The following is a 14,698-nucleotide window of genomic DNA, read 5'->3' on the forward strand; positions in this document are numbered from 1 at the left end:
ACCTCTTTTGTAGTCAGTGAGACTCCATTGTGATGAGCAATGCGCTCTTGGCAGTGTTCCTTCTTGCATGTGGAGGTTCCTATTGTAATCATATAATTTCTGCAGAAGTATCATCTAAGTTTGGGTAGGGTCTCCCACTGTGGTTTTTCCATTTACCGAGTTTTCCACGTACAAATCATGGTGTTATGTGTTATGGGTTGATGGCATTGATTCTTTGGTTTTCAATTATGATTTAATGCTTTATTAGTTATTCTGGTAAAAGGTTTTAAGTGCTTTAATTCACATAATTTGTTGACAACTGATTCACTCTCCCCTCTCAGTTGTCCATCGGTTATCCTAACAATTGGTATTAGAGATTGGTCCTCTTTTTTGCAGAAGCTTAACTGCTTGAGGAAGATCCTATGCAAACTAATAGTTTAGCTACTATTTACCAGAAGGACAATCCTAGGCTTGATGGAACAAGCTATGTAGTATGGAAAATTTAGATGGAGACTTATTTAAGATGCATTGGAAATGAAATTTGGGAAATAACTCAGAATGGTTACACTCCTCTGATCCGGCATCTGGAAATCCTGCACTAGTAGACTTGGAAAAGAACATTGAAAATGACTGTAGAACTATAGAAGCCCTCTTAAGGGCCTTATCAGATCAGCAGATCATGGGATTATTAGATAAATCATCGGCAAAAACTATATGGGACAAGTTGGAGACTCTGAATGAAGGTGTTCCCATTGTTAAAATTGAAAAACTTGAATGTTACTGAGTAAGATATGAAAACTTGAAGATGGAGGAAGATGAAAGAATTTATGCATTCATGGAAAGAGTAAATGAAATTGTATTAGGAATTCAATGTTGTGGTGGATCTCTAAGTGAGGAAGAGATTGTTTCAAAAGTATGAAGGGTTTTTCCATCGGCATATAAGATGAAGGTAACTGCAATTAATGAGCTAAGAACCATGCCCAATTCTTCTATCAATATAGATACTCTTGTTGGGAAGATATCTGCTTTTGAGCTTGAAGAATTTGATCCTCCAAGAGCTTCAAAGATTGATACTTCATTTAAGGCATCTACATCATCAACCGGCAAGAAAGATTGGAAAGTTTTGTATACAAAGGAATTGGAAGAGATTAGGAAAGAAGATGAAGACCTTGAGAAACTTGAAGCCCCATTTTCTAGAAGGATACCTAAAGGTCTAGCGGGATGTAAGTATGAAGGAAAATATCTTTTCAAATGTTTTGCATGTAATAAGATAGTTCATTTTGCATTTAGATGTCCTAAAAGGAATTCAAAATTGGAAGAAAGAGCAAAAAGATCTTTTAAGCCTAACCCTAAATATTATATCAAGCATAAGTACATGAAAAACAAAAACAAATCATGCTACTATGTTGATGAGGAAGGAGTAACTGATGACTAAGAGGAAGAACTAATAGGAGATTCAGCTAGTGGATCCGGAAATGGAAGAGACTAGGTATTTATGCTATGAAGGAAGATGATCCAAAACAAGTTATCGAAAATGAGGAAAAGGACCTTGAAGCAAAAGTTGAAGACAAATATGAATGGTTAATAGACAGTGGATGTTCTCATCATATGATAGGAGACAAAATAAAGTTTCTAACCCTGCAAGAATTTGATGGTGGTCAAGTCAGTTTTGGTAATAACAAAGCATGCATGATCAAAGAAAGAGGAACCATTTCATTGGATGGTAAGCATAACACTGACAATGTCTATTATGTGGAAGGTCTGAAGAATAATCTTTTGAGTGTAAGATAGTTGATAGACAGAGGATTTGAATTACAACTCAAGGATGGAAAGTGCAAAATCATTAGCAAATTAGGGTTGGAGATTGCAATTGATACACAGACAAAAGGTAACATCTTTCATTTGAACTCCAATGAAAAAAAATGTTTGATTGCACATATTGATGAAAGTTGGCTATGGCATAAGAGGTTATGTCATGTAAATTTTGATTGCATTGTAAAGATCAATTCAACTAAGGGAATTAGAGATTTATTGAAGATTGTGAAGCCTCACAATCCGATATGTAAGGAATGTCAAATGGGTAAGCAAATCAGAACTTCTTTTAAGAGCATACCTGATAAATCTAATTATATTCTTGATTTGATTCATAATGACCTATGTGGTCGTGGTAATACAATAATCTTTCAAGGAGATAGATATTTCATTTTAATCATTGATGATTATTCTAGAATGATGTGTGTTGCTTTTCTAAGGGAGAAATATGAAGCCTTTGAGAAATTTAAGATCTTTAAAGCTATGGTTGAGACATAGACAGTGATGAAAATCAAGTGTTTGAGATCAGATCAAAGTGGTTAATTCAAATCTAGTGAATTAAACAGCTATTGTGAGAAAAATGGCATTAGGAGTCAGTTATCTGCACCCCGAACACCTCAGCAAAATGACATTGTTGAAAGAAAGAACATAACCATTTTGGATGCAGCTAGAAATATCATGATGGAAGCTAATTTGCCTCATGTCTACTAGAGAGAAGTAGTAAGTACAATGATTTATACATTCAACATAGTTCATTCCCCTACTCTTAAATATTTAAAAATCTTTGGAAGTAAGTGTTATATCAAAAGAGATGATTCCATTGGAAATTTTGACCCTAGATGTGATGAAGGAATATTTCTTGGTTATTCATCTAAGAGAAAAGCATATAGATGTTATAACAAAAGATTGTAGAGAATTGTGGAGAGCACTAATGTGAAAGTGGATGAGCAATACAAAGACCAAGATAAATCTTATGACACAGAACCGGCAGTGAAAATGATCATAATTGATTCGGTAATGCTTGTACCAAAATAGAATGTTGAACCAGTTACCTTGGCATCATCAGAAAACTCAACTGTAATTGAAGAGAAGCACAAAGAACCTAAAAGTCAGAAAACACCAAGGTATGTAAAGCTAAATCATTCTCAAAATTAGATCATTAGAGACAAAAACAAGGGAGTTATTGAAAGAAGAATATTGGAAAATCAAAAGGCATGTTTCATTTCTCAGATTGAACCGACATCAGTAATTGAAGATTGTAAAGATGAATGTTGGATGAAAGCTATGGAAGATGAATTGGATCAGATAGAAAAGAATAGTAATTGGACTTTGGTTCCCCGGCCTAAAAATAAGAATTTCATTGGAACTACAAGGATTTTTAGAAACAAAAGAAATGAGGATGGTCAAGTTGTAAGATACAAGGCTATATTGGTCTGCAAAGGATATTCTGAGAAGGAAGGAATTGATTATGGTGAAAATTTTGTACTCGTAGCCAGAAGTGAAGTTGTTAGACTATTTCTTTCCTATGCAACCTATAAGAACTACAAGGTCTATGAAATGGATGTTAAGTGTGCATTTATGAATGGAGAACTTGAAGAGGAAGTCTTTATTGAGTAACTTGATGGATTTTTACTAACAGATGACAAAAATACGGTTTGCAAATTAAGGAAATCCCTATATGGATTGAAACAGGCTCCTAGAGCTTGGTATGCAAGGCTAGATAAGTATCTTTTGAAGCTTGATTTTATTAAACTTAATGCTGACAAGAACCTATATTATAAGATTACTAATGATGATATTCTGATTATTGAAGTATTTGTTGATGATATCATTTTTCAAGGTGAAGAAAAATTCTACATGGAATTCTCCAATAATATGAAGATGGAATTTGAAATTTCTACGATTGGAGAAATAAGATTTTTTCTTGGTTTACAAATTACTCAGACTGACAAAGGTATCTTTATCTGTCAAACTAAGTACCCAAGGGAATTATTGAAGAAATTTGGTATGGAAAATTCCAAATCGGTTAGTATTCCTATGGTTACAGGTGAAAAATTGTCAGCTAAAGATGTATCCCATCCAGTAAATCCTACAAGATATAAATCCATGATTGGTGGTTTGCTATATTTAACTCAAACTAGACCAAATATAATGAATGCAATCAGTATTGTATGAAGATTTCAAAGTAATCCAAGAGAAAATCATGTAAGTCCAATAACAAGGATATTCTGGTATTTGCAAGGAACAACTAAATATGGTTTATGGTACCCTAAAGATGATGACTTTACTTTATGTGCATATACATATGCAGATTGGGCATGTGATGTTGATGACCTGAAGAGAATATCTAGTGGAGCATTCTTTCTTGGGAAGAAGTTGGTTTCATGGATCAGCAGGAAGCACTCGTGCATTTCTTTATCTACTGCTAAAGTTGAATATGTTGCAGCCGCAACTAATTGCACTCAACTTATATAGATGAAGCATATGTTGAAGGATATACAAGTGAGTTGTAATGATCTGGTTGTTATTCATCATGATAACTCTTTTGGTATTTTGGTATGGTTTTGTCATTGATGTCAACACCTACTAACACTTATCAACCCTGGCACTTTGGAGAATCATCAACATTCACTGGCAAGCAAATGACTCATGCACAATCACCGGTATCTAGTACACCAACAGGATATAATGATCACCGACACTTAGAATGGCATGGAAAACACTTGGTTATGTTGAAGACATCATTTGGACACCTTTTCTTGCAGATTTGATTATTGGCATATTCATATTTGCATATTTGTTGTTACCGGCAAATAAGTCCAGGCTATACACCGGTAGGTTTATCTTTTCCAGATCAGCATGGCACGCTATGGAGATGATTTATTATTGTTGTAAATGCATTAAGCCGACATGTTGAATCTGTTATTGTATCGGGCATTAATTAGTAAATTGATTTTATTGTAATATCCTTTAGAGCTGACCTACTAAAATTGGTCCTAGGTTATGATATAAATGTAAGATCTTATTTGTAAGATTGCGTGTGGTATGCGAAGAAGTTTTGTGAGAAGGTATATGTGAGAATAAGAAGAGCTATACATGCAAACATCATTTGAAGGTTAAGCAACGTTTTAGTGAAAGCATATCAGAACTACACCGGTACTGAATCCAGCATAGGAAGATGTTATTTTGAGCATTACATTCTTATTGGATTTAACCATCCAATTGTAGTCAGTGTGACTCCTATTTTGTGTTTGAGCATTTAGCTCTAGGCGCTTGGCCTTTCTACATGTGCAGACCCCATTTGTATACACTTACTATCTATAGTAGTATCATATAATTGTGGGTAAGGTTTCCCACCATGGTTTTTCCCCTTACAGGGTTTCCACGTACAAATATTGGTGTTAAGTGTTGTGGATGACTTTGTCTTTTTTTTTCATGCATTAATATTTACCGGTATTGCAATTAACTGATAAAACTGTCTACTGGTATAAAAGACTGGTTTATCAATATTAAGCAATAAGCTGGTTAAGTTGTTTTGGTTTGAATTTATTTGACAACTGATTCACCCCCCCCCTCTCAGTTGCCTCCGGGACCTAACAATTGGTATCAGAGCTTAGTCCTCTTTTGCAGAAGTTTAACAGCTTGAGGAGATCCAATGACTACTAACTATTTTAGGAAGGATAGTCCTAAACTTGATGGAACCAACTATGGCATATGGAAGATCAGAATGGAGACACATTTAAATTGCATTGAAAAGGACATTAGGGAAGTTACAAAGAATGGCTATACTGCTCCTACTCCTGGTCAGCCTAATCCACCTACCTTGGGGAAAGATGAAGAAAATGATTGCAAAGCAAGAGAAGCACTTTTGAGCGCATTGACAGATCAGAAAATCATGGGATTATAAGATAGGTCCACTACTAGAGATATTTGGGATCATTTTGAAACACTGAATGAAGGATATTCCACAGTCAAAATTGTAAAGCTTGAAAGCTTCCGGGCTAGGTATGAAAATCTGAAAATGGAAGAAGATGAAAGGATTTCTACTTTTATGGAAAGAGTTAATGAAATTGTTTTGGGTATTAAATATTGTGGAGGAACCTTAAGTGAAGATGAAATTATTTTGAAAGTTTTAAGAGGATTGCAACCGGCATATAAAATGAAAGTCACTGCTATAAATGAGTTAAGAACAATGCCTAATACATCAATAACTAGAGATACATTAATTGGAAAACTTTCAGCCTTTGAAATTGAGGAATTTGGTCTTGTTGCTACTATAAAGATAGATTTAGCCTTTAAAGCATCAACATCATCTGCATCATCATTTGACAAATCTTATTGGAAAGTCTTTTATGCAAGAGAACTTGAAGAGAGCAGGAAAGAAAATGAAGAACTTGAAGAACTTGCAGCATTATTTGCAAGGAAAATGCCTAAAGATCTAGTTGGAAGTAAGTATGAAGGTAAAGCACCCTTTAAATGTTTTAACTATAATAAGATTGGTCACATGGCTTCAAGATGCCCTGATAGACATGCTAGACTAAGAGAAGAAGATAGAAGAAAATACAAGCCTAACCCTAAATATCAGAGATACAGATTTAAGAAGAATAAAGACAAATCTTGTTATCTTGTTGATGAAGGAGTGACTGATGATTCTGATGAGGATCCAACAGACAATGGATGGGTTTTTGTTGCTATAACAGAAGACCAACAGACACCTACCATACAACCGGTAGAGCAGGCCTTAGTAGCTAAAGTTGAAGTAAAGGATGAATGAATCATTGGTTCAAGATGTTCACATCATATGATAGGAGATAAAGGTAAATTCTTGAACTTTCAAGAATATAATGGAGGTCTAGTGAGATTTGGAGATGATAAAGCTTGTCTGATCAAAGGTAAAGGTAAAATATGTCTTGATGGAAAGCTTAATACTGACAATGTTTACTATGTTGAAGGTTTAAAGCATAATCTTTTGAGTGTTGGTCAATTAGTTGAGAAAGGATTTCAGTTACAATTCAAAAATGGAAAATACAAAATCATGAATAGGACTGGTTTAGAAATTGCAACCAGTAATCAAACTAGAGGTAATATCTTTCATTTGAATAATAGTGAAAAGACATGCTTGATTGCACATATTGATGAAAGTTGGCTATGGCATAAGAGACTCTGTCATGTAAACTTTGATTGCATGGTAAGAATTAGTACTACTAAGGTAGTTAGAGATTTACCTAAAATTATCAAACCTCACAATACAGTTTGTAAGGAATGTCAATTTGGAAAACAAGTTAGAGCCACCTTCAAAAGTATTCTAGAAAAATCCAATAATGCTCTTGAATTAATTCACACTGATTTATGTGGTCCAACTACAACTAAAAGTTTACAAGGTGATAGATATTTCATTCTAATCATTGATGACTATTCTAGAATGTGTTGGGTTACTTTTCTGAGAGAAAAATCAGAAGCACTTGGGAAGTTCAAACTGTTCAAAGCAATGGTAGAAAATGAAACTGGTAAGAAAATCAAATGTCTAAGATCAGATCAAGGAGTAGAATTTACATGTAAAGAATTTAATGCATTCTATGAAGTGAATGGAATCAGAAGACAACTATCAGCACCTCCAGGACACCACAACAAAATGGAGTTGTCAAAAGGTAAAATAGAACTATCTTGGATGCTGCAAGAAGTATGTTATCAAAAGAAAATCTACCACATGTATATTGGAGAGAGGTAGTAAGTACAATAGTCTATACATTCAACAAAGTTCACATCAAAGGTGAAATTGGTAAGACTCCTCATGAACTATGGTTTGGTATTACTCCTACTCTTAAATATTTCAGAATATTTGGAAGTAAATGCTATATTAGAAGGGATGAGTATATTGGCAAATTTGATCCTAGAAGTGATGAAGGAATATTTCCTGGTTATTCATCTAAAAGTAAAGCATATAGATGTTTTAACAAAAGATTGCATAAAATTGTTGAGAGTACAAATGTGAAGATTGATGAACAATTCAGAGAAACTTCAAGGTATATAAACTCTGAACTGGCAACAAAAATTCTAACAAATGAACCTACACTTAATCCATTGGTACAGAATGAAGATCCAGTTACACCGGTATCATCTGAAAATTCCACAATAACTGAGGAACAACAACAAACAAAGACACCCCAGTATATAAGACTAAATCATTCTGAAGATCAGATAATTGGAAATAAGTATAAAGGAGTTATGACAAGAGGAAGATTGGCAAATGAAGAGGTATGTCTTATTTCTCAAATTGAACCATCATCAGTTAATGGGCATGTGAAGATAAACATTGGACTAAAGCTATGGAAGAAGAATTAGAACAAATTGAGAAGAATAACACTTGGACATTAGTTCCCCAGCCTAAAGATAAAAATGTAATTGGAACCAAATGGGTATTCAGAAACAAAATTAATGAAGATGGTAAGGTAATCAAAAATAAAGCAAGAGTACTGTGTAAGGGATATTCTCAGAAAGAAGGAATTGATTATAATGAGACCTTTGCACCAGTAGCCAAAATTGAGGCAGTATATCAAATGGATATTAAATGTGCATTTTTGAATGGAGATCTTGAAGAATAAGTTTACATTGAACAACTTGATGGATTTTCTTTGACAAATAACAAAGATATGGTTTGCAGGTTAAGGAAAGCTTTGTATGGATTGAAACAAGCTCCAAGAGCTTGGTATGCAAGATTGGATAAGTATCTTTTGAAGAATGTTTTTTTCTAAAGGTAATGCTAACAACAACTTATATTATAAAGTGACTAATGATGACATCTTACTTATAGAAGTTTTTGTTGATGATATAATCTTTGGAGGAGAAGATGGATTATGTAAAGAATTTTCTATTGAAATGCAACAAGAATTTGAAATGTCTATGATTGGAGAAATAAAATTCTTTTTAGGATTGCAGATTTCACAAACTGACAAAGGTATATTCTTGAGTCAATCCAAGTACTTAAAGGAGTTACTAAAGAAATTTGGGATGGAGAACTCTAAACCAGTAAGCACACCTATGACTACAAGTGACAAATTATCACTAAGGGATGAATCTACACTTGTTAATCCAACTAGGTACAAATCTATGATAGGAGGTTTACTGTATTTGACACAAACAAGACCTGATATCATGAATGTAGTATGTATTGTTTCAAGATTTCAGAGTAATCCTAGAGAAAATCATGAATCAGCAGTAAAAAGAATTTTCTGGTACTTACAACAGACTACAAATCTTGGATTATGGTATCCTAGAGATGAAAACTTTGATTTATGTGCATACACAGATGCAAATTGGGTAGGACATGTGGATGATAGAAAAAGAACCACCGGCGGAGCATTTTTTCTTGGAAATAGACTAGTTTCTTGGTTGAGTAAGAAACAAAGTTGTACATCCTTATCAACAGCAGAATCAGAATATGTTGTAGCAACAACTAACTGTACACAAGTACTATGGCTTAAGAAAATGTTGAAAGACATAAAGGTAAAATGCAAGGAACCTATTACTATCTATTGTGACAACACTGCAACAATTGATATATCTAAGAATCTGGTACTACATTCTAAAACCAAACATGTTTCTATCAAACTGAATTTTCTACGGGAAAATGTTGAAGAAAAAGAAATAAAACTAGTTTATGTGAATACTAAAGAGTAGATTATAGATATTTTCACTAAACCTCTACCTAAGAAGACTTTTGAATATCTTAGAGATTAGCTTAGGGTCATACCCCCACCGGTAGATACTTAGAGAGTTGATGTTTGTCATCAATCGGCAGAATTAACAGAAATATTTTACTCCGGCTTTGATGAGGAAGCTACTCCTCAAGGGGAGTAGTGGTATACTAAATTGGTAGGTATTTTGTATATGAACTTGGTTTTATAGTAAATTTGGCATTTTATGTCAAAGGAGGAGAGATTGGTATGAAAAAACACAAGGAAACATATGTCACTCTCAGGGGGAGAGATTGTTACTTTGGGAGAGATTACTTATACTTTGGTAATTGTTGGTATTTTGGTATTTGGCATTTCTATTTTGGCACTTTGATGGTTTTTCCATCTTGTGTTGCCATCAATGCCAAAGGGGGAGATTGTTGGTATTTTGGTATGGTTTTTTCATTGATGTCAACACCTACTAACACTTATCAACTCTGGCACTTTGGAGAATCATCAACATTCACTAGCAAGCAAATGACTCAGGCGCAGTCACCGGTATCTAGTACACCAATAGGATATAATGCTCACCGACACTTAGAATGGCATGGAAAACACTTAGTTATGTCGCAGGCATCATTTGGACATCTTGTCTTGGAGATTTGATTATTGGCATATTCGTATTTGCATATTTGTTGTTATCGGCAAATAGGTCCAGGCTATACACCAGTAGGTTTATCTTTTCCAGATTAGCATGACACGCTATGGAGATGATTTATTATTGTTGTAAATGCATTAAGCCGACATGTTGAATTGGTTATTGCATCAGACACTAATTTGTAAATTGATTTCATTGTAATATCCTTTAGAGCCGACCCACTAAAATTGGTCCTAGGTTATGATATAAATGTAAGATCTTATTTGTAAGATTGGGTGTGGTATGTGAAGAAGTTTTGTGAGAAGGTATATGTGAGAATAAGAAGAGCTATACATGCAGACATCATTTGAAGGTGAAGCAAGGTTTTTGTGAAAGCATATCAGAACTGCACCGGTACTGAATCTAGCATATGAAGATGCTATTTTGAGCAATACATTCTTATTGGATTTAACCATCCAATTGTAGTCAGTGTGACTGCTTTCTTGTGTTTGAGCAGTGAGCTCTAGGAGCTTGGGCTTTCTGCATGTGCAAACCCCATTTGTATACACTTATTATCTGTAGTAGTATCATCTGATTGTGGGTAAGGTTTCCCACCGTGGTTTTTCCCCTTATAGGGTTTCCACATACAAATATTGGTGTTAAGTGTTGTGGATGACTTTGTCTTTTTGTTTCATGCATTAATATTTACCGGTATTGCAATTAACTAATAAAACTGTCTACCGGTATAAAAGACTGGTTTACCAGTATTAAGCAATAAGTTGGTTAAGCTGTTTTGGTTTGAATTTATTTGACAGCTGATTTACCCCCCTCGTCTTAGTTGCCTCTGGGACCTAACAAACTATGCAGCTATTGACATATCCAAGAATCGGGTATTTCACTCCAAGACTAAGCACATATCAATCAAGTATAACTTTTTGAAGGAAAGGGTGGAAGCAAAAGAAGTTAGAATAGTTTATGTGAACACTAAAGAATAAATAGCAGACATCTTCACTATACCTTTGTCCAGGGAATCATTTGAGTATTTGAGAGAGAGATTGGGGGTTTGTACCCCTCCGGTAGAGAGTTAAATAATGCAGATGTGCATCAGTCTGGTATGTATTATCAGAGCTATCTCTTACTCTGAATTCATGAAATAATTCTACTACTCAGAGGGAGTAATTAGCCTTGAGATTTAGATTTTTCATATTTTGTTTGATATCTATGTCATATCTTTGCCATTGTTGTCAAAGGGGGGGGGGGGAATATATGTGAAAACCCATTGCTATTTATTTTTCAGATTGATTGCACTCCTTAGGGGGAGTGTAGCAGTATTTGGTCTTTTGATTCAGATTTAGTTTAGAGCTTCATTGTTATATCATTTTATGGGAGATTGTTGGTTGTCTTCCATAGGGGGAGACTTGTTTGGCATTTCTTGGGACTTGGATGTTTTTCACATCTATTGTTCCCATCAATTCCAAAGGGGGAGATTGTTGGCAATATGAAGGAATTGGTTGTATGGTGCATTGATGTTTTTTCACTGATGTCAACACTAATTGTTATGGTTGTTTACCGGCTTCTTGTAGAAGGATTGGATTGGGAATATTATTAGTTGATTGTCATCGGTATGATCTAAATGATGGAATATATTTGTATGAATGGTTCATATTCTTTTGAAGTATTTTTTAGTCAGTTGCTATTGACTTGATGATCAAATGCTATCTTATGTTCTAGTAAGCCTACTTTGTAGGTCTGGTAAGGGTTTCACTAGTAGAGATTTATTGAATATATTTGACGTAATGCTAAGTGGTGTTGGTGCAAATTCTAGAAGGGATTCAGGATGTTGATGGCGATTATGTTTGTGCCTCGACTAATTGGTGTCATTGCTTTGGCATGTGTAGATCTAATTTAGGTCTGGTGCTATCTAGGTTATGGATCAGTTTTATCAAACATGTTGTTGGATCCTTCTGATGCTCTTCTGAGATGTTTTATTGATTGGATGATATTTGTTTGGCTTTAGGCTGACATGTTTTATGATTTATTTCAGGATTATGTAATGGATCTATTGAATTATCATTTGGGTGGCCAACCTAATTGTTTAGGTCCAGAGCTTGTATAAATATTTGTAAGATCTCATTGTAGATCATATGGGCAAGGAGCAAATAATGTAATAATCATTTATGCAAAGGATATGATCGATCATAGGTGATCAAGTTGGGTTTATGTAAGAGGTTTTAGACCTCCAGTATTCATCTTAACCAAAACTATAATCTGGCGTGTTTGATGCTATAATAGGTAGTTCTCCTTTCCAGATTGTTGTCTAAATACTTTGAGGTGGTTGACCTCTTTGGTAGTTAGTGAGACTCTATTGTGATGAGAAGTGCACTCTAGGCAGTGTGCCTTCCTACAAGTGCAAGCCTCTATTGCAACCATATACTTTCTGCAGAAGTATCATCTGACTATGGGTAGGGTTTCCCACTGTGTTTTTTCCCTTTATCGGGTTTTCCACGTACAAATCATGGTATTATGTGTTATGGTTGCATGGTATTGATTCAGTGTTTTTCAATTATTCTTTAATAGTTTAGTTGTTATTTTGGTACAAGGTTTTAAGTGCTTTAATTCACAAAATCTTTTGACAATTGATTCACCCCCCTTCTTAGTTGTCCATCCGTTATCTTAACACTTCTTTCTCAGTTTCTATGGATGTCTTTCATTTCTCTCTCTGTTTCTAAATGTTACACTCTCTCAACAACCACACACTCACTCAACTCCTTCCCCCAATCCCCTAGTTGAGATATTTTTACTTCCACGTATTTCTCTATCTCAATAGACACACCTACTGCTATCAAATCTCATCACACCTACTACTCAATTCAATCATCTTTGTACACCACTTACATTTCTCCAATGTAGGATTTTAATATTTTATTCAAGTCATCTATCTTGGAGATCTCTAGTGTAAGTGATTTTATTATATGTCTTCAATCTATTTTTAGATTGGCTGCCTGAATTAAATGCATCTTGTCTATCTTCAGATCATTCTTTGTACTTGGATTAATAAGTTTAGTAATCTTCCTCTGTCTAAAATGATTTGGAATCCTTCCTTGAGCCACACAACCTGCCTGCAACTCAGTCACCATTAATGTGTTTTCCATCCTCTATCAACCTACTGTGAAAAGATTGACAACTACCACACTAGAATCCTTTGTTGCCGACTTCTGTGTGTTGGATATCTTGTTCAACCATCTAGGGAGCCATATGTGTCCATTTCCTTTGTCCAAATCATTCAATCAAGGTCGGTCAGCTTCCACGTAAAACCCTTGTTCCTATCAACATACATAGCTATCGTCAATAGTCTTTTTAATCGATATCCAAATCACTTGGTCAACCATGGTCAATTGCTGCATGGACAATCATTCTTATCGGGCTACCACTGTGTCAACAAAAATACTTGTAATGGTCATGATGACCTTAAACTATATTGTTGCGGGATGGCGAGATGCGTATCATTTGGTCTTTTAACTTGCCCCGCATGATTGTTCACCCACCCATTTTGTTCATGCGGCTTAGCGAGATGCATCATCTTTTTGTCTTAACTTAACTCACGAGTTCCTCTTTACATCCATCTATAGGTGCAAGATAGTAGGATCCTTCTCTCGCTTCACTGTCTTGTCCCACGTGACCATCACCCATCCATCTTGAATGGTGTAGGATAGCGGGAACCTTCTACCACTATCATCATGTTTCCCTGTACGACCATCATCTCGTATTACTTAGTATTGTGGGATAGTGGGAAGACCAGTTCAAGACTACCTTCATCCTTTTAACCATGAATAGTCACCATTCATATGTCCATCATGCCATGGGATGGCGAGAAGCATCTCTTGCTTCTCCTTGTGTTACATCGAAAGACCTCTAGTCTCAATGCAAACAAGCCACGGGATAGTGGGGGGTCGCTATGCCCTGTTTGAAGTTATCCCGCACGGGCAACATGCACACAATTTGCGTGATGCGAGATAGCGGGGGACACATTTCCCCTTGACTTTTCTTGTCTTGCATGGTCAACCAATGATCAACAAACATGTCTCAAGATAGTTGGGGGGGTCTTCAACCTCTATGACACCTTATCCCACATGACCTCTTTCCTTCATTCAAACATACCGTGAGACCCAACGAAACACGTGAACCAAACAACTGTTGTCATGTGGAAATCACAACTCACCATACCCAACTCAGAACTCATTCAAACACAATTGTACACCTCACCGACACATAACTCAAGACCACTACTGACACGTTGAAATAATGAACTCAATTGAGGCCCCTGCACCATAACACTTCATGTTATGTGCAATTATATGCATGACTACATAACCTGCATGTTATGCACATTACCTAGTTTTTGTGTTACGAATACTTGCAACCTTCTTCTCTGCAACCTCATCATATTCCTTGACATCAATGACAATAATGCCAACAATCACTTCATTTGGCATTGATGTCAACATACTTGTAGACTACACTCTGATCAATTTGTCCCCCTTTGACAACAATGGGAAAGGATGAAATAACCAACTGTCAACTAGGCATGAACTCCCCT

The sequence above is a fragment of the Cryptomeria japonica genome, chromosome 3, assembly GCF_030272615.1.
Source record: "Cryptomeria japonica chromosome 3, Sugi_1.0, whole genome shotgun sequence".
Taxonomy (NCBI): Eukaryota; Viridiplantae; Streptophyta; class Pinopsida; order Cupressales; family Cupressaceae; genus Cryptomeria; species Cryptomeria japonica.